Source organism: Cucurbita pepo, chromosome 10 (genome assembly GCF_057944985.1).
Source record: "Cucurbita pepo subsp. pepo isolate OVF chromosome 10, ASM5794498v1, whole genome shotgun sequence".
Lineage (NCBI taxonomy): Eukaryota > Viridiplantae > Streptophyta > Magnoliopsida > Cucurbitales > Cucurbitaceae > Cucurbita > Cucurbita pepo.
In genome coordinates this window covers 14,508,600-14,530,150 of record NC_141807.1, presented here as the reverse complement: position 1 = coordinate 14,530,150, position 21,551 = coordinate 14,508,600, and the positions used below count along the sequence as shown (strand labels likewise).

Here is a 21,551-nt window from a genome sequence, read left to right as displayed (position 1 = left end):
AACAAACAAATTGTCCTAATTGCTCATTGTTAGATAATCTGCGTCATCGAAGGTGTCTGAATCAAAGGTAATAGGGATGTAAAAAAACAAAAGAGAAAAGAAGTTATGTCTGAATCAAAGGTGATATGAACCAAGAGACATCAATCATACAATATACTTCAATGAAGATGTGAAGAAAAGGTTGTCAAAATTATCAAAAGATGTTTCAATTCATGCTACATTGAAGAAGAATGAAGTTTGATTGTTATAAATTTTGGGTGGATTACAATTTAGAGTAATTTAGAGTTATTGTATTTCATTAATGTAGTTTAAGACTTTTAATTTAGTTTAGGTTACAATTACATAATGGTTAATTATGGCCATTAAGTATGAATGTTACACCTCTTGGAATGCCTTTAATAGTTTCATTTTTTTAGGCTATATAAAGCATTGTATGTTGTATTTGTGAGGAGACTTGAAAAATATAGTAAAAGAAGCATTTGTGCTTTTCTTTAGCCAATGGCTAAGTTTCTTTGCAATTCTATGTAGTTTAGATTGCATGTAGAATCATTCAAGCTCGACATGATCAATCTTGCTTGTGGAGTGATTCGAATCTCAAACAAGTGTTTGAGATATTTGATCAACAAGAGTCATTCAAGCTAGACATGATCGATCTTGCTTGTGGAGTGATTCGAATCTCAATCAAGTGCTCTTGCCTTGAGATATTCGATCAACAAGGTAATCCGAATCTTATTCCCCTTGTAGTTGATTTCTTATCTTATCAAAAGGTAATGGGGATGTAAAAAAAAAAAAAAAAAAAAAGAGAAAAGAAGTTATCCTTATGGTTCACGTGAGTTGCATCACAAATGTGGCCATACTTAACTTCAGGATGCTAGCAAGAGAGTTGAGCTAAGAGAGAATGAGTGTTAGCCTATATAGTCATCCCTTGAAGAATTAGATCATTTGCATCACAAGTGGAGACACCCAGAGAATAGGGAGATGACTCGAAGAATTCTTGTGGAAAAAAAAAAATTATGACAAGAGAAAAGTAATGAAATAAATTATGAACCAAAGTCACAAAAGCAAGGCAGAAGGAATGATAATCATTCTAGAAATGTTTTCAGGAATAGTGTGTAAGTGAGGAATGTGTTATTTTTCTGGTAAGATTTGGGTAGAAGTGTATGGTGAATTGTGGGGGAAAAACTGAGTTGAGGAAGGAATATAAGGAGTGTGATCTAAATCATGTCTTTGATGAATACTCTGCCAACATAAATATATAGAAAAAAAAAATGGGGAGTGGAGAGAATGATTTCTCGAGAATGAACAATTTCTTAAGTTTGGGGTGTGATAACTCTCCAAAAGTGAGTTATTTAAGTCTTTTTAGAGTTAATTTTGCACTAATACTCCCCATTTTCTCATTAATTGCTTCTTTTATTCTAGTTATTATATATGGATAGTCAACGGTGGTTTTGATATGAAAAAGAAAATCAATCTACATGAATCAAGCTTAATTATATACTTAATTGAGTTATGTGGTAAAATTCCAGAACATTTATGATGAACCATGGTGTTGTAGCAAATCTGGAAATAAATTGTTGACCCTGATGCTGAAGCAACTCGGAAAGTAAACTTTTCGGGGATGATATGGATATTTTAATCCATATCAGCAATCCACATAGGTCATTGACTACCAAATTAGAAACATCCTAGGTGGACGATTTTATCCTTTCTCGACCCTAAATGAGAAGAAACAAACATTATGAAAGGAAAAGGATACGTAAAAAATGAAGGGAACCACATTTTAGAAAGCAAATTTTTTAGATTAGCCCGTAGCAACTCTGCTGCTGTGAAACCAGAGAAGAAGAAGAAAACAAAACCCTAATTCAGCCGCTATTGACAGCAAAAGGAAAATAGGTGGACGTGAGATTTCAAGGGAAGAGAACTTCCATTGAAGAGCAAACAAGCTTGATAACTCTCTATTTCCTTACTTTCTTCTCGTATTCTATAAATTTTATATGATTGAGACGTGAGTTCTTTTGTTTAATTCAGTTTGTATGGAGAGCTAAATTTTATAGGGGAGGCGAGAGAGTCTTATATACTTTAAGTATGTTGACGGTATGATTTTAGTTTTTAAAGAGTTGTTGTTAATTATCTACATGTGTGTTTAATTAGCTACTTTACACACATAGTTGTTCTCTTATTCGAGGGAAGAGAGGGAGCAATGAAATCTTCTTTAATACTTTAGTTCCGTTGAAAAGATACTTGAATGTAATAGAAGGGTTACTAATAATTCTTCTCCTATAACCTTGTTAACAAAAATTAAAAATGATTATGAAAATAATCACTATGCATGATCCTCGGGAGTGGGCTTGCGAATCTATTAAGATGAATTAAAATCTACCACAAAATTCAACAACTTATCAATTTCATCTCTCTTAGCCGGACATTCCTCATTATAGTTGATTTTCTCATCATTTTCTGTTTTTCGTCAGAAGTGATACTCTGCATTAGTTTTGTTTAATTAGTTAAAATCACAAAAACTCATTTGAATGTTACCCAAAAACTCACTTAATTTATAGCGATAAAATTAACAAAAAAGATAGGTTTTATGTGAAATCGATAATTTACTTATTACTTGTTATACTTGTGATAGTGTATACTTGCACTTATTCTTGTGAATTTTTCATCATTTTATTATATACATCCACAAGCGATCAAAGGGAATGAACTCTTCATCCGTATAACGGAAGCATTGGGAATAACATTGGGAACTGTTTTGATTTTATTAAAATTAAAAGAAAGCAATAAATTCAAGAGCAAGAATTTTACCTTTGTATAAGCCGTAGCTTGTGAAACTCCTTGAAGTACTCCAACCACACAGAAGTTCTCACATTCCACAAGATCTTCCTTGCTATAATTCGAACACGAGGTCTAGACTTGTGAGTCTTCTTGAAAGAAAATAAGAAAATGCCAAAGGGATTGTAGAAGGAAAGTTTCAAGATAAGGAATTAAAAATATGGAAATTTCCTTACAAATACAAAAATGACATTTTCGTCTTTTTGCTTCCTTTTTCCTTTTCGATAGTTTTCGGAAGGCCTTAGATCTCTAAAATTATTTTTTATAGCATTGAAATGACTTGTTTAAGATCTTTGTTCTTACTTGAATGCATTAATTTCTTTCCTTTGATCCTTTGAGTTACTTTTAACCTTGCTTCGGGTGTTACACGTTCCTTGTGTTACAATTTGCATACTTATGTCTAGGGCTTCATGCATTCCCTGCAATGTAGTATGTGTTATAAAACCTTGGTGCACTTCCCATCCGGTTTTTAGGGCATCTTGGGTTCTAGTTCTAAGAGTTCATTTTTAAGTCTTGAGGCATAACCAAGGTAAAATTCTTAACATGTAAGTCATAATCTATAAGTATCCTCAACATTTCTTCACATGCATAAATCTTTCTTAAGCATCTAGTCATTTGGTATTCGTAGAACTTTGATTTCTTATAATGGGTCTTTAGGAGTACTTTTATCCTTTTCCACATGATTCATACCACAAACATGTTCTAATCCACTCGTGAGATCTTGTATGATTGTCCTTAAGGTTATAAATGAATCAATTATAAAGTTTCTGTAACACCTCAAAGTAAGGATAAAAGTAACCCAAGGAAACCAAGAAAAGAAATTTAGGCATTTAAGCAAGGACAAAGGTCTTAAGAAACACATTTCTATACCTAATAAGTAATTTTATGGATTGAAGGCTTTCCCAAAAAGATGAGAAATGAAAAGGCAAGCGAAAAGTCCAAAAAGGACCCTTTTCAATTTTTAAGATTTTTTTTAAGATTTTGAATTACTTATCTCCAATTTATTTCAAGACGATAAAAAAAGGAAAAATGACTAGCAAACAATGAAAACGTTTTAGAAAAAATTTGATTTTTCGAGAAAAATAAAAAAAAAATTGCCAAATTACCATAATACCCCTATATATATATATATATATATATATATATATATATATATATATATATATATATATATATATATATATATATATATATATAATTACGCCTTTTCTGCCCTGAATTAGAACTTCCACAGTGACCTTCTGCACAAAATCCATCCATCGAATCTAAAAGACTAGCCTTTGGATATTCTCCAAAATTGGACACAATCTTTAACGGTCTCAGGTCATCATATCAAACGGTGAGAATTCAAGAAAATTCAATCAAAGAGGATATTTTTTATGAATTGTCCAGAAAATTCAATATTCAAATCACGAAGATTATGGAGGTTTCAACGTAGGTAGAAGCTTCCCCTCTAAAGTCTGAAGTTGGGGTAATAGTATGGAACAAGAATCGAGCAAGTTCGAGCTCCCAATCGTAAGCTATAAGCATTTAGATTTTGGGTATCCTAATTTTGGATTTCTTCCCAATTCGAGATCAATTCTCCACCATTTCCCTTCAAACTTGTTCCTACATTTTCTAAACAAGATTACCCACAAGTTCTATGAAGAAATCCAGTGTTGAAAGTGCCTAAAAACAATTCCTCCAATCCAATCGGTCATTAATGAGCTTAAAGGAAAACTCAAAAATTCAATTCGAGGATACATAATAATTCGTCAAGCAAGGACAATCTCAATGAGTTTTTGCACCTCCAAGGAGTGTTTCCATAGAAGATCACGAAGAGAAATAACCTCAGGAACGTTAAGGAAATAAGTTTCCGGCTCAAATTTGGGGTATGTGTCGAACAACTATCTACGGTCCCTTTTCCTTAAAATTGAGAATTTATTTAGCTTGAGAGGATGAAAGTTGAGCAATTTTGATGAAGGAATCGAGAGCTGAAACGTTGTAGAACAATTTATCCAAGAGAATGAAAATCTTGTGTTTTGGGCAATTTGTAGACCGAGAACGATTCTCCAAAATTGGGGACACACATTCAAAGACATCCCTAAAAGCTAATTCCTTTACCTCGAGGGAAGGACAAGGAAGAGGTTCCATGAAGAAATTGGGCCTTGATAACGCCTAAAATTGGGGGCTCCATAAGAAATTCCCTGTTTTTGCTCGAGCAAGAAAAAAAATTTGGACGAACTTTGGAGGCAAATATCTTAGGTTTCAATCCACGAGAAGGTATGAAATCAATCACTAGTTCTTTCTTGTAAGACCATATTAAAGTTTTATGGAGAAATCGAGGAAAGAAACGTTGTAAATAGAGCTGTAGAGGGCGAGTTTCAGATGACAATGCAAAGGACGCGCACGTCTTCTTCCTATTTAGAAGAAGAAGACGATGACGTGGCCGGTTCAACTGAACCGACCATGTTAACCCAAAATCCAACTTACCTTGGTTTTTCTCAATTTCGACCCCCCTTTTAGACGCATTCTCATGAAAAATCTTATTGTTCCAAAAATTAGACACAAAAGGAATCTATGGCAGAAAATTTGAAGTAATTCGGATAATGGAATCTCGAGAACGAAAGTCCTAAACGTCGACGACGAGGTAAGTATCCTCTTGGAATTTTATTAAGAAATACTTGTGGGAATCACATTGATTTTTATATGAACCCTTAAACAAGTATCAATTAAGGATATAGGAAAGAAAAACACCAAGAACCGAGAGTTAAGGCCCTAAACTGATCAAGTTGTTTAGGATTAAAGTAACATTAAAATAATCCAATAAATTAACTTTTCTGCCGGTAAAAGTTTAATGTTAAGCATATTATGGTACGTTGAGATTATATATGAAATTTTGTTGTCATTGGAAAAGGCTAAGTAAGTAAACCAAGAAACAGTGTAAAATGACCATAATGCCCTTATGGTAATTTACCTTCCGTTTATGATTTAGATGACCTTCAAATGCTATGAAACTCTGTAATAATTGATAATTTTGTGAAGTTTGAAAGCTATTGGAACACATTAAATAGCAAAACAAAGAATTAAGGTTAAAATGACCAAAATGCCCCTAGGACTATTTATGATATTTCAAGATTTATATGCGCTCCAAATGGCGTATTAATTTTTAAAAGGCCTATTCTCAAGACTAAGGACTCTTTTAGAATCCTCTGCCTAATTCATTATGATTCTATGACTTTCTAAAATAACTCAGACTTGCTAGGGTTCATATTTTTATGAATGTATGTTTCAACTTATGTCTCAAAGAATTATGAACTTAAACAACTTACAAGATTAAGAACCAAGAATAATACATTACCAAGGTAAGAAGGATGCTAAGTATCACTCAAGGATAAGGGACCAAGGTCCTTAAACTCAGAAACTCAAGACTGCTAGGTAATACTCAAATCATGTCCAATGTTACCCATGACCTCCCACCACGGGGTGCTTTCATAGGCCCATGTTTTCCTCTTCTAGGTGGGATGCCCTGCATCATGTTTTTCTTAGCTGGATGTCATGTTTGGCCTCATATTTCTCTCACCTAGATGAGATGCCCTACACCATGTTATGGGTACCTTAAGATTTGCAGGATGTCATGTTTATGTTTGCACCGATCACATGAGCTTTTTGGTTTTTCATGGGAAGTAATCTAGGACCATGATGGAACAAGAAGAGAGCAAGTTATCTTAGCCACGAATCAAGAACCTCCTGAGACCTCCCATGGAACAACATGCTCATGACTTAGAATACGCTGCTTGGAATGTATGAAGCCTTGAGCGTAGGTATTCAGACTATGCCGCTTGGAATGTATGAAACCTTGGGCATAGGTATTTAGGCTGTATCACAGGATAAAATCTGGATGCAGGATTAGACTAATTCACTTGGAAAGTAAGAAGTCTTGGATGTAGGTTTTCAGACTACGTCGCTTCGAACGCATGAATCCTTGGGCATAGATTTTCAGACCGTATCACAGGGTAATCCCTAGATGCGGGTTTAGACTATGTCACTTGGAACGCATGAAGCCTCAGACATAAGTTGTCAGGTTCATGATTAATATTGTAAATCCTAGGGGGTATCTTGGATAACGAACCAAGAACAGAAGAAGAAACTAGAAAGTACCAAGAAAAAGACAAAAATTAAGTACTTAAAACATGGATCTCACACAATATCTACTACTCAAAAGTGTGAATAGATATGAAAATATTAATTGATTACGAATATCTTGACTAATTCAAACTAGCAATAAGTTGCACTAAATTCTGACAGCCTCCCTTAGTGCAAGCTTATTTCTCCATAATTCCGAGAGCCTTGCGAAAAACTTCAAACTTCAAACTTCACTTCGGCAAGTGCGTTAGCAAATATGTCTGCAACTTGCTCATTAGTATGTATTTTCTGCAATTTAACATCCTGCGATAACACTTTCTCTCGAACAAAATGATAATGAGTTTCAATATGTTTCAAACGAGCATGAAACATTGGATTTTCAGCAAGTTTTATTGCACTTTCATGATCACAATTAATTTGAATTGGCTGATTGAGAATAGTCACCATTTCTTGAATAAGCCTCCTGAGCCCAAACATTACTGAGTAGCCATTGTAGCAGCTACATATTCTGCTTCACAACTTGACACAGAACGGTGCTTTGCTTTTTACTGCACCATGAAATTGCAGCAGAGCCTGCTGTAAAACAAAAACCTACTGTGGAGCGTCTATCGTTCACGTCACCAGCCCAATCAGCATCCACAAAACCACCTAATAAAAATGACTTTGATTTCTCATACATTAATCCATAATTTAAAGTGCCCTTGATGTAACAAAAAATTCTTTTTGCTGCAATTAAGTGAGTCTCATGTGATTGATCCATGAATTGAGACACAACTCTTACTGAAAAAGCAATGTCTCGCCTTATGATAGTTAAATAGAATAAACTACCAACAAGTTGACGAAAGAAGGTAACATCTATTAATGACTTCCCTTCATTTCTAGCTAATTTGAGATTTGGTTCCACAGGAGTAGTTTTTTCTCTTCAATTCTCCATACGAAACCGCTGCAATAAACTTGATGCATATCGTTTTTTAGAGAGAAAATAACCATCATTACATTTCTTAATTTCCAAACCCAGAAAACAATCAGGTTCACCTAATTTTTTCATTTCAAAACGAACAAACAAGACATCCTGGAGACTACTGATTTCAACAATATCATCACCAGTAATAATCATGACATCAACATAAAGTAAGAGCAAGGTGCATCAAGTTGTTGTTTTCTTAACAAATAAGCTCGTTTCAGCACATGAAGACTTAAAACCACAAAAATTAAGATATTGAGAAATCTTACCAAACAAAGCACGATGAGCTTGTTTGAGTTTGTATAATGTCTTCTTAAGTCTATACACATAATCAGGATATTCCTTAGAGGTAAATCCTTGCGGCTACTTCATAAAAATATCACCATCCAACTCTCTGTAAACGAAAGCATTTTTCACATCAAGCTGCCATAATTTCCAGCTTTTACTAGCAGCTAAAGAGATGATTGTTCGTAATGTTACCATTCTTACGATCGGACTAAAAGTCTCATCATAGTCTCGACCATATTGCTGAGAGAACCCACGAACAACAAGACGAGTTTTGTGTCTATCAATTCTACCATCCGCTTTTTTCTTTACCTTGTAAGTCCACTTACAAGTAATTAAATCGGCATCATGAGGCTTTGGTACAAGCTCACAGGTGTCATTTTTTTCAAGTGCTGAAATTTCTTCCATCATTGCATTTTCCCATTCTGAAATTCCTTTAGCTTCACGGTACAACTTCGGCTCATTTTCACTTGTATCTTCCATAAAAAAACAAGACAGAACAGAAATTTGATTAATGTCAACTACAAAATCAGACAACTTACCTGGTAACATTTTATGTCTTTGAGGATTTTTTATTGTGGCAACTTCAATATTTGCAGTGGCTTATTTATTCTCTTCAGCTTGAATGTCTGTCGCAATTGAAAAATCTTTTCTCCATAACGTAGAATCATCAGGAAAAAGTGCAACATTAGTTGTACTTTTGCTGCCATCTGCATCGTCTTTGTAACTTGAAATTTCATGAAACACTACATCACGGGACACAATAATCATCTTTGTTTCCAAATCCATACACTTCCAACCCTTTCTATGAGTATCATAGCCAACAAAAATGCATTTCTTGGCATTTGGGTCAATTTTAGTTCGATTATGTTTCACTACATGAATATAACAAATAGACCAAAAAATACGAAAATAACTCACATTGAGTTTACGATGATAAATCAACTCGAATGGTGATGATTCTATTCCTGCCCATGGAGGCAGCCAATTTACAACATGGCAAGCTATTTGAAAAGCTGGTGTTCATAACTCTCTTGGAAGATTCTTCGCATGCAACCAAGACAAGCAAACTGAGGTAAGATGAGCTAACTGAATATACTTTGAAAAAGCTTCACTTTTGTGCTCTAAGAAGTATACCCAACTGAAGCGAGAGAAATCATCTACAAACACCATCACGTAATGAAGGTCGGTATAGCTTGCTGTTCGCGTTGGTCCCAAAAGATCAGAATGAATCAATTCCAATATTGTTAAGCTCTACTCTTTAAGATTGTGAAAGGAAGACGATGAGACTCGCCATATTGGCAGCCTAGACAAATCTCATCATGTTGAATATCTTTAAAGATACGGACATCATCAAGAAGTTGTTTTTTTGGATATTTTCTGCAACAACTGAAAAACCACATGACCCAAAACGACCCAAAGAAGCATGCCAAAGAGTTGAGCTTGTATTATGACCAACTTTCTTGATATATTCATCACTAACTGATAAAAGATACAAAGATTCTTTTCTTTTTCCACAGAACAGGATATCAGCAGCAACATGTTTCACATTAGAAAGTATTTGAACATCTTTAGGACCAAAAAGAACACACCTTCCTGAATCTGTTATTTGTGATATAGAAGCAAGGTTTTTCTTCAAACCAAGAACATGATAAACGTCCTTGAGTAGAAAACTCCAATCATTCAAATCTCGTTCTTTCGTCACAGGATGCATTGAATTATCAGCTGTCACAATGACCTTCTTTTGACAATGGGGATGAACATCTGATACCAGTTGCATGATGAGAACAACCAGAATCAACAATCCATTCTTCATTGTAGTTTATAAAGGCATGAGCATTTGCAGAGACATCCTCTTGATGTACAGCTGAAGTCACATTTGTTGGCTGGTCAAGAACCACAATGGTTAAGCAGTGTTCCCAAATTGGATTGGAAGAACTTTTACTTTCATGTACAGCATATGCTTCTGATTCCTATATTTTGACTCGACAATTTGGCTTAAATATGGTCTGGCTTTCCGCAACGATGACACACCACTTTCACCCGACAATCTCGTTTAAAATGGCCAGGTTTTCCACACTTGTAACAAGCTTTATATGGCTTCTTTGATGACTCCTCACTTCTGAATTGATTCCCATTGCTTGATGAAGGCTTTGAATGAAAATTTTGTCTCCTTTGATCTTTGACATACAACACATCTTTTGACTTTGGGGAAAGCTCATTGCTGCTAGTCATTTGCTTAATCAAAGCTTCTTGATAAGAAAACAGATTCTCCAATTCAATAACTGTACGTTGATTTTCCCACTCTTGTATTGAGGAAACAAAGGGCATAAAGTCTTTTCATAATCCACGAATAAGATAACGCTGTAATCGAGCATCACTCACTGGCTCCTCAGCATCTAATTCTGAAATTTCTGAACACAGATTTTTCACCTTCAAGCAATATTCTTCAACAGAAAAATTACCTTTAGTTACCATAGCTAATTCATTCTCTAGAAATTGCAATCGAGCGGTATTTTTCTTAGTGAACAACTTTTGAAGTGTTTCCCACACTAGCTTTGGTGACTTTAAATCACGAACATGATCAATATATTCCTTACTAATCAGAGTTCGCAAGGTAAATAAAACTTTTCCACATTTGATCTTCCATTTTCAGCATAATTCAGCATCATGTGTAGTATCGACTAGAATTTCTGTGTCATCACCTTTAATTATTAAATCCCACAAATCTTGCCCCTGTAGATAAGCACATAACTTCCAATAATTATAATTATTGCCAACAAGCTTTTCCATAGCTATACCCATATGAGCAATTCCACCATTCATCTCCTTGAGTAATAATATCAAACCCTTGGTTACCCACAGACACAATATCTACCACTCAAAAGTGTGAATAGATCTGAAAATATTATTACTCAAGGAAACGAAACAAAGTTAAGAATAAGAAATAAAATTGGGATCGAATGTTCAATCTTCATTGATATTCACAACGTTTAAATAGGATACAAGCTACCAACTAATACCTACAAGGAAAAGGTAAACTAACAAAATCTTGAAAATAAAATAAAATATACTACTAATCATATCACAAAGCAAAGATATTAATTTCGAAAATATATTCCATAACTAATACATTTTCTAAATATTAACTGATTATAAATATCTTGACTAATTCAAACTAGCAATCAGTTGCACTAAATTCTGACAGGATCAAGATCCAAGTTCTAAGAACAAGAACCAAGAACTAAGAACCATTGTACTAAGGACTTTATTTTAGAATCAAGGTTTCAGGATCTAAGAAACAAGGTCCTCAAGATAGATCATGATAAGAACCCACGAGTAAATAACATAGCTAAATGGTCTAAGTACTTACAACAAGAACAAAAACAAGAAGCAAAAAAAAAAAGAGTGTGGTACCCTAGCATATCAAAGACACGATTAAGAGCCTACAAGTAGGCTACTTACTGAGTCTTTGTACTCATTCCATGTTTCTCATGTTTTTCATGTATACAAGGAGCTGGTCAAGGTCGGGAGCGGACTCTAGAGCAGGTGTCATAGACATGCCTCACGCGTCTTCTTCAACCCTTTTGTTTTAAATGTTTTGTGTTTTAACCTTATGTTGTGTTCTAAATACTTATGTATAAACTTTATTTTGATATAATGTAAATATAATGTACACTTTATGTTTTAAATTCTATTTGTTTTCGCAAAAAATTTGTTTATCCATTTAGAGTCATTGAGTCTCGATCCTTACATAGGATCTATACCATTAATCGCTATTCACGATCCTAGTGTGCTCAATCTACTTGAAATATTTTGACATAGATCATTGTGAAACCGTTCTTACTTTAGCACCATATTCTTAATTTGATGCTTTTACACATGCTTTAAATAGGGAGATAATACTATCTATTACCTAGCGTAAAGAGAACATTCTATAAGCATACATACATGCTCAATACGGGTGAAATCCTTAACAAAACATACATGCAATCTGAACTAGGAGATAACATCAATCAATCACTTGGAGAACAAATCACAATATTCAATCCTTATTTTTACCATTCAAGAAGACTTTTCCAAGGACTTAGCATCTTAAAAATCTCATCTTAAGAATATTTTAGTAATTTTTCATAACAAACATTGTACTCTCGTTCAAATTTCCTTTTAAATTCTTATTTATGCATAATCTAATTATTCAAGGCAAGTTGATCCTACACGTATTACTCAAAGAATGTCTAAATGACTACTTATTTAAGCGTGCATGTCTTTTTGAGCTTGCTTAATTCTCTAAATTCTAAGAAATTTCCCTGGTAGGAACTTCACACGCTTTTCATGTACCTCATGCACGTGCACAACTATGTGAGTTGGCTCAAGCGTAGTCTAGCTAGGCTACCTCGTCGGGCGTGGCTTCGATTCCCAACTGCTGCACACTTCAAAGTTTGTTTGCAATTAATAATTCAATGCATGTCCCACTCACGTCTTCCACCTTCTTACCTTCGATTTTAGTCATGTACATTCATTTCAAATTTCAACCAATTATTTTTACCCCGACCCCGACACATGTCACCCCGAGTCGTGACGTCTTGCATCACAATCTCTTCAATATATACAACTTCCCGTCTTCCCGTTCACCATCAAGTTTTCATCATTATTAACTTTGAGATAGATGGTTCCATATGGGTAGACATGTATAATTGCGAGTAGGTCAAACCACCTCGCGTGAACACAGGCTTATGGTTGGCCCTCTCTTTATCACTATCACTTTCACTTTCACTCTCTTTAAGGGTATTATTGTAATTCGTCACTTTTTTTTTTGTATCTATGGTAAGATGCATCCACTAACTTCTTAATGAAAAACATATCCAAAAAGCATTTTGTTAATGCTATTTTTCCAAAATAATTATTCAATTGAAAAGTATCGATTTGGATATACAATAACAAACATTTTTTTATTGGAAACATGACCAAACATTTTTTATTGGAAACATTTCTCTAGTGAATTCTATGGGAACATCTACTCTAATGAACCGTTTATCAAATCATTGCAATTGAGCCCGAAGAGAAGGAAGAGATCACGATTTTTCAATACCATTCATTTTGTTTTATTTGAATACTACTCCTTAATATAGATGATGCATCAAATAATGTTAATCATTTTTCAATCTCCAAAATGTTCAATAAAGAGAGTAGGTTGTGACCCTCACGTTGCGACAAGAGAAGCGGCGACCATCAACTGTCGCCCATCCCGCCACACGAGGCCTAGACAAGGGCCTAGACGAGTGCCATGATGCGACCAAGGAGAATGATGCACCACATACCACACAAAGTGGACATTGAAAACAAGTTGAGACATAAGCAACATAGAGACATCGAATAGACAAGAGGGGCAAAGATAGGCTTGTTGAAGGACCAAGTATGGCCCCGGGCATTAACCTCAAAAGTCGAAGTTTCAGAGAGAATTTGGGCATGTGGTTCGGGAGTTAAGTCCGTCCATATGAAATATATCACTAAGTTTGGTGTCAATCGGACACCGGGACAATGCCTCACAATGCACGACACCGTATGGCCGTTCAGACAATGCACGACACCGTATGGCCGTTCGTTCAGACAATTCACAATGCACGACACTGTATGGCCGTTCGTTCAGACAATTCACAATGCACGACACCGTATGGCCGTTCGTTCAGACAATTCACAATGCACGACACCGTATGGCCGTTTGTTCAGACAATTCACAATGCACGACACCGTATGGCCGTTCGTTCAGACAATTCACAATGCACGACACCGTATGGCCGTTCGTTCAGACAATTCACAATGCACGACACCGTATGGCCGTTCGTTCAGACAATTCACAATGCACGACACCGTATGGCCGTTCGTTCAGACAATTCACAATGCACGACACCGTATGGCCGTTCAGACAATGTACGACACCGACAATTCACAATGCACGACACCGTATGGCCGTTCAGACAATGCACGACACCGTATGGTTGTTCAGACAATGCACGACACCGTATGGCCGTTCAGACAATGCACGACACCGTATGGCCGTTCGTTCAGACAATTCACAATGCACGACACCGTATGGCCGTTCGTTCAGACAATTCACAATGCACGACACCGTATGGCCGTTCGTTCAGACAATTCACAATGCACGACACCGTATGGCCGTTCAGACAATGCACGACACCGACAATTCACAATGCACGACACCGTATGGCCGTTCAGACAATGCACGACACCGTATGGCCGTTCAGACAATGCACGACACCGTATGGCCGTTCAGACAATGCACGACACCGTATGGCCGTTCAGACAATGCACGACACCGTATGGCCGTTCAGACAATGCACGACACCGTATGGCCGTTCAGACAATGCACGACACCGTATGGCCGTTCAGACAATGCACGACACCGTATGGCCGTTCAGACAATGCACGACACCGTATGGCCGTTCAGACAATGCACGACACCGTATGGCTATTCACCAAAATCATGTCTATGATGGCTCAAAATGTACTATAGTACCTTGTAGTGTTAAGTTGTGAAGTCTGGTATCCCTAAAATGTTGGTTAACCTAGATTTAAACTATATAGTTGTTGAAAATTTTATATAATTTAAACAAGATTCAATAACCATTCTTTTCATATTATATATATTTATTTGCTAAAACCCAGATCTTATTTTGAATTCCAAATCTTTGTTTTGTTTACGTTCATCAAATGTTTCTGATATGTATGAACATAAAGAACATATACACAGATTATGAATCAATAATCCCAATACACTTCAAATATTGTTCATTATATTAAATTCCACACATTATTTGTTATGGATGGGAGATCTCTTTGTTTGCGGTGCATAATCTTTCACCAAAAACGCATCCTCACCATGTGGTGTCCAGCCACGGACTGCAAGGTCCGTCTCCTCCACGGCTCTTCTGCTTGGCTGTTCTACCAATTTCGTTCTACCCAAACAACCTAAAAACACCATGCATAATGAATAACATCTAACTCGATTCGTGTTTAAAAAAGACAATAATACGAAGAAAAGGAATAAAGGGTACCCGTGGTCGTGACAAGGAGAATGAAGAAGAAAAGGAAGGGAAATAAGCCTTTCTGAGCCATCGTTTAGCGAAAAGGAATTACAAAGGTCTCGGTTTGGCTAGTTTTACAGAACCTTTAGTCTTTGTAATTCAACTTTTTAATTCTCAAACACATGTTTATATAGATGATTGAGTTAAATGTTCTTGGCTAATAGAATAGTTTTTGTTTTGTTTGAGCTATAATTTAGGATATTGTTTACTTTAAATAGGTTGGTTAAAATTGACACAAATTTAAAATTTAGTGTGGGGTAAGTGGTTTATGGTTGAATAAGTTGATGAATTTATAGTTGTTGGAATAAAAGTAACACATTAGGGCTATGTTTCAAAGGCTATCAATAAAAAATTTATCACAAGTGGGTGATGTTTAAATCCTAACAAATATGAAAACAAAAGAAAAAGGAGTTTGAACGGGATGATACTATAGGCAACTCGTCCTGGACACGTATGACTGAAACATCTGACACACGACCATAAGCAAAATGCCTTAGACAAATATGATCGTAACACTTCTCTCACTCAATTGGGTTACGTCTCATTCAATTGACTCTTTGTGAATTTATGAATGTAAGATGAAGCTGACTTAAGGTTTCTTGACATGTCTGACCTCAGCATTAAGGAGTCTCTTCCAATCTATCTAGAATTGTTGAAAATTACTTCTTGGCTCGTCAACTCTTCGTATTTTCTCAACCAGAGTCTTTTTTACTTCCTTCGTGATGGAATTCTTCTTGGTTTTTCAACTTTTCGCGTCTTCTCGGTTCGTCAAATTCTTAGTTTGACCTTTTGGCCTTACGTCGTGGTGTTCCCCTAACAACCGCGATTGTTCTATTAGAGTTAGTTTACTCGAGCTCTCTTCTTGAACCATAACAATGGCAATGAGCATGGTCCATCATTGGTAAGATCCCTTCTCAATTGTATTGTCAATATTATCTTCACCCATTTTGGTGACGGGTGTGTAGTTTGAATGATGGTGGGGTTAGACCCTGTTTCTATTAAGCATTTCGCTAGGAGCATGAGAATGGCTTTGTGTTCGAGCAGAAAATCCATCCCTAACACAGTGTTGAAGTTATCCATTTTGACAATCACAAAATTGGTTCATCTAGTCTAAGTTTCCATCTTGATTGGAGTTCTCTTTGCAACTCTTGAGAAACGTAGGATTACCGAATTGATGAATTTCATCCTTCCTATGTCTTGAAGCTAGAGAATGTTTAAGCAATTTGCTTCGGTCTCCGTTATGAAGTTGTAGATGGCTCCAAAGTTGAAAATAGTATTCATGGCCATTCCATGAATAACCTAGAAATTGACATACATAAGACCCCATTTCATTGGCTCGTCTATCTCTCATACTCTCTTCTAAAGAGCACATAAGTACTTTAGCGCCCCCATGAAGGAGTTTTGAACAATTTCAACTAGGGATGTTTCAACTTTCTCAGTCTCATACTTGACTCTTGAATTCGTTCCAAATTTGGCTTGGAACACATAAACGACCACCTTTTGTTGGAACTTAGGTTTTTGGTGGGCCCTTCCAAATTCAATGGTAGCTTTCATAGAAAGCTCTTGAACACTATATTCCTAGATTTTGGTCTTTGCCCACAACTTCAGCCCTTCGAAAAATTAAAGAATCTTGTATTTCTCGTTCATATCATGAATATCTAATGTAAGCTTAGAAAACTTTTTAACTTTGTCTCGAATATTCTCAGTATGTCTCAGCTCTCTTAACTTCCTTTCGCTGCTATTTCAACATTTTCTAAGAAAATCGAGTGGAGTTCTTGTTTTAAGCTTTCACAAGTTTCTACCTTACATCAACCCTTTCAAATCCTTTCAAATGTACATGAACTTGGATCTCCACAACAATTTTGCATCATTGGCTAGATGCATCATTGCGAACATGATCTTAAGTATTGTTAAAGGTCAAAGATAATGTTCTTCAAAGTCTTATCATCTCAAGGTTCACAAAAGAGTTTGGGCTCAGGACCTTCACTTTGTTAAATTGGACTGCACCTCCAGTAAAGGTTTGATTCTCGTCACTCTTATGGTGAGGTTTAGCTTGGTGCTCAAATCCACCACTACAGCCCTGATCACCTCAAGGGTTGTTGTTATGTCCTCTGACATTCTAAAGACCATTTGAACAATGTCTTTCCGTGCATTGTTTAAACCCTCGACATATTCTTCCATCCAAATAATAAAGCTCGTCAAGTTTCTTTTAGATGTGTATGCTCTAACAACCGTCTATAAAAAAAAAATTTAAAAAAAGATTAAAAATCTCAACTCCCACTTTCCCTATGTATCTCAACACTCTAACCTTTCCCTCAAATCACCAAGTCCCTCCCACACCTTAGCTGCCATCATATTCTTTCATGTAAAAGCGAATCACCCATCTCTTTAGAACGTTTCAATTTGTTCTCTCAAACTTTACGTCGATCCAATTTGATTAGTAAGAAAAAATCATCCCTTGAAGAGACCGTTACTATAAATTAATCCCCATTTTTTTCTTTCCTTTTTTCAAAATGTCCCAAATCATCGCTTGGTTTATATGTTGTAGGGATGTCATTAGGATTTCACTCTAAAAAGGAGAATAAGAAACCATAAAAAAAGTAGTCAAAAGAGTAAGTGGGAAAAATGGTAGAAAGATAAATAAGTTAGGTTGAAGGAGAAATCAAGTCACTCAAAATTTAAACTTGAGTCGGAATCTCAACTTTAGTGACTTACCTACCTATATTGTAGGCTCCAAATCGAATCACAAGTTCAGAAACTCAGCCGATTCAACAAACACCCACAACATGCTCTAGCACACGCCACCCAAACCGCATGCCACTCCACAACACTTGTGTACTAATGACACCATCAAATGAGGTGACCATAGAATAAAGCCATTGACATATAATTTTCACCTTTTTGATATAGTTCTATACGTAGGATCCTTAAACTTTTCAAACATGTCTTTTACCTATATTTCAATTATATTTTTACCACGTTTCCAATGTTTATGAATTATGGTAAAATGTTTTTAAACTTATTTTGAACCCAAAGTCATCATTGTATTGTATATAGTAACGGTTTTATTTTTAAAATAAAATAAAAAAAAAGGATCATAACGCCATCAATATAGGAATTACCCACCATATTATTTGAAGTGTTGAAGGCTTTTGTTTTGTTATCCTAACCCAAAAGATAGAATAGTGGGCTAAGATGAATGAATAATAATAGCCCATATGTTTATTTTTCAACTCAATTCCTAATAATATTATTTAAAAAAATGCCTAATAATATCATGAAAATCAAGAAAATAAAATAAAAATTAAGAAAATGTCAAAAAAACAAAAAAACAAAAAAACAAAAAAAGTTACACGAAGAGACAGGACAGAGTCAAAGAGAGAAGAGACAGTACACTGATATGACAAGACAGCCCCCACGCTTGTCTCCTCCAACACAAAAAAAGAAATTTCATTTAATTTTTAATTTTTAAATTTAATCTTCTTTTTTAAATTAGTGATTTAGTTAGATCGAATTAATATAATGAAACCGTTGAGCGTCTCTTCATATAGTCATCTATTAACTCACTTCAAAATTCTTAAAATCGTCTAAGTTTATGTACCCGACTCCTCTTTTTCATAATAGACCAGATGTTCGATCCAAATCTATCACAAATAATAAATTGAGTACTAACATCTTTTAACAAAATTTATCTTTTTTCGGGGTTTTGTGTTTGCTCGAGATGATCACGAAAGACCATAGGGGTTCTATATTTGCTCGAGAGGAGGATTTTTAAGGGGTTTGAGAAAAAGGGTAGAATCGTCATATGTAAAATCAACCGTCTTTTTGTATTGCACATATTATTTTATAAATATGAATATTAAATATTTGAGAAAAAATGTCTCAGATAATTTGGGTCGGTTTCTATACTAGTTTTGTATGTATATACATACATATATATATATATATATATATATATATATATATACATGTATATGTATATATAGATATACATATATATATATATATGGGTCACTGTCTAACTTCAGTTCCAAACAGTAGGAGAGAGAGAGGAAGAAAAAAAGAGGAGAGAGAAAGAGATGAATATTTTGAATGACAGTCACAGAGGTTGAAGGTTGAAAAGGCAAAAGGAATGAGGGAGACCTCCCCACTATTCTCTTTTAATCAAATCCTAAACCTTTTATTTCAAAATTTGAATCACGACCATTCTTACTATCCTTTTCAATTATCGACATGTTCCGTGAGATCCTGAATCGGTTGGAGAGAGAAAAGAGACATTCCTTATAAAATTGTGAGACTACTAGCGTGAGGTGACGATGATACATAATGGGCCAAAGTGGACATTATCTGCTAGCGGTGAGGTTAGGTTCTTACAAATGGTATTAGAACAAGACACTAGGTGGTGTGCTAGTTAGGACGCTGAGTTGATGAGGGAGGTAAATTGTGAGATCCCAAATCAATTGAAGAGTGGAACGAACGAAACATTTCTAATAAGGGTGTGAAAACATCTTCCTAGTAGACGCGTTTTAAAATCATGTGGCTGACGGCGATATGTAACGGGCCAAAGTGGACAATATCTGCTAGTGGTGAGCTTGACACTAGGCAATTGCCCGTTAGGATGCTGGGCTCATAAGGGAGATGGATTTGTGAGAGCCCACATCAGTTGAAGAGGAAACGAACGAAACATTTCTAATAAATGTGTGAAAAGATCTCTAATATACGTGTTTTAAAACCGTGAAACTGAGAGTGATACGTAACGAGACAAAACGTTCAATATTTGCTAGCAGTGGATTTGGGTTGTTACATGCTCATTTGAAGCCTTAGTTTTCTAATTTCTACTGATCAAACCCTAAATCACTTCCTTCAAAGTTTGAATCTCGAACACTTTTACCGTCCTTCTCAGTCATCGACACGCTCATTTTAAGTCCGTTTTCTATCCAAAGTTTTAACGGATATCTACTCCAACGAGATCGATCAAAGGAATATGAATGTAGGATTTGATGTAATAATGTTTAAAGGGTTTAAATGAGAGAGGGTACAAAAATGAGAAATATTATTACACATTGGCATGTGCATACACACAGTTAGCACGTGGGAATCAGTGCCCTTCTGAAAATGTCTTACAATAAGATTTATTTGTTTCTCATTTCGCATTTCTTTCTCCTTCCACAGCCCATTCCTTTCACTGTTGCACTGTCCAGGAATAGTACTAATCTGTTGTGTATTTATGTCACCCTCCAACCCTTTCCCCCCATAACCTAATATAATTACACTTTAACCTCTCTTCTCTTTCATATGTTTAACCTTGTCCTTAACTAAAACCACAACCATTTAAAAGAATGGCATATAACCTGATCCAACCTAAGAGTTACCGTTTAAATGAAAAATACCACTATGGCTTCTATAGCGACTTCGTATATGGATGTCTTATCTTTAATGTAAGAGTTCAAGCCCACCACTAGTAGATATTGTTTCTTTGGGCTTTCACTTCTGAGCTTTCGCTCAAGGCTTTAAAACACTCTACTTCGGGGAGATTTCCACACCCTTATAAAGAATACTTCATTCCCCTCTCCAACCAATATGGAATCTCACAATCTACCCCTTTTGGGGGCCAGCATCCTTGCTAACACTCGTTCCTCTCTCCAATCGATGTGCGATCTCACAATTCACTCTCCTTCGGGGTCCAACGTCCACCTAGCATACCACCCGGTGTCCACCCCCTTCGAAGTTCAACATTCTCCAAACACATCACTCAGTGTCCACCCCCTTCGGGGCTCAACGTCCTCGTTGGCACACCGCCCTGTGTCTGGCTCTAATACCGTTTGTAATAGCCTAAACCCAACGTTAGAAGATATTATCCTCTTCGGACTTTCTCTCCTAGGCTTCCCTTCAAGATTTTAAAACGTATCTACTAGAGAGATGTTTTCACACCCTTATAAAGAATGTTTCATTCCTCTCTTCAACCAATGTGAAATCTCACCTATCTTTTCGTCAATTGTTCGAAATCTACTTTTCAATTGGATCGATTTCGGATCTAAGAGACGAATAGAGCTTAGGTAGGAAGACATTATTGAGAAAGAAAAGGATGGGGACAAGAAGTGAATGAGTATAGAAGCAATAAAGAAGAGGAAGAAAAGAGGTGAATCAGTTAGGGTTTAGAGAGGCTTTAATTGTGCAATAATGAGATGTGTGTTTGTACCATTCTCACTCTAATATCTGCCCTTCTGCTGTGATGA

General features: G+C 35.8%; 1 long non-coding RNA gene across 1 annotated transcript; it reads right to left on the bottom strand.

The window, feature by feature from the left end:
- Window positions 1–14,899: 14,899 nt before the first annotated feature.
- LOC147790802 (uncharacterized) lies at window positions 14,900–15,416 on the bottom strand. Its single transcript, XR_015422790.1, has 2 exons — window positions 15,286–15,416; window positions 14,900–15,199 (listed from the first exon to the last, which is right to left on the bottom strand). It is a non-coding gene; the product is annotated as an uncharacterized LOC147790802 (long non-coding RNA).
- Window positions 15,417–21,551: the final 6,135 nt, after the last annotated feature.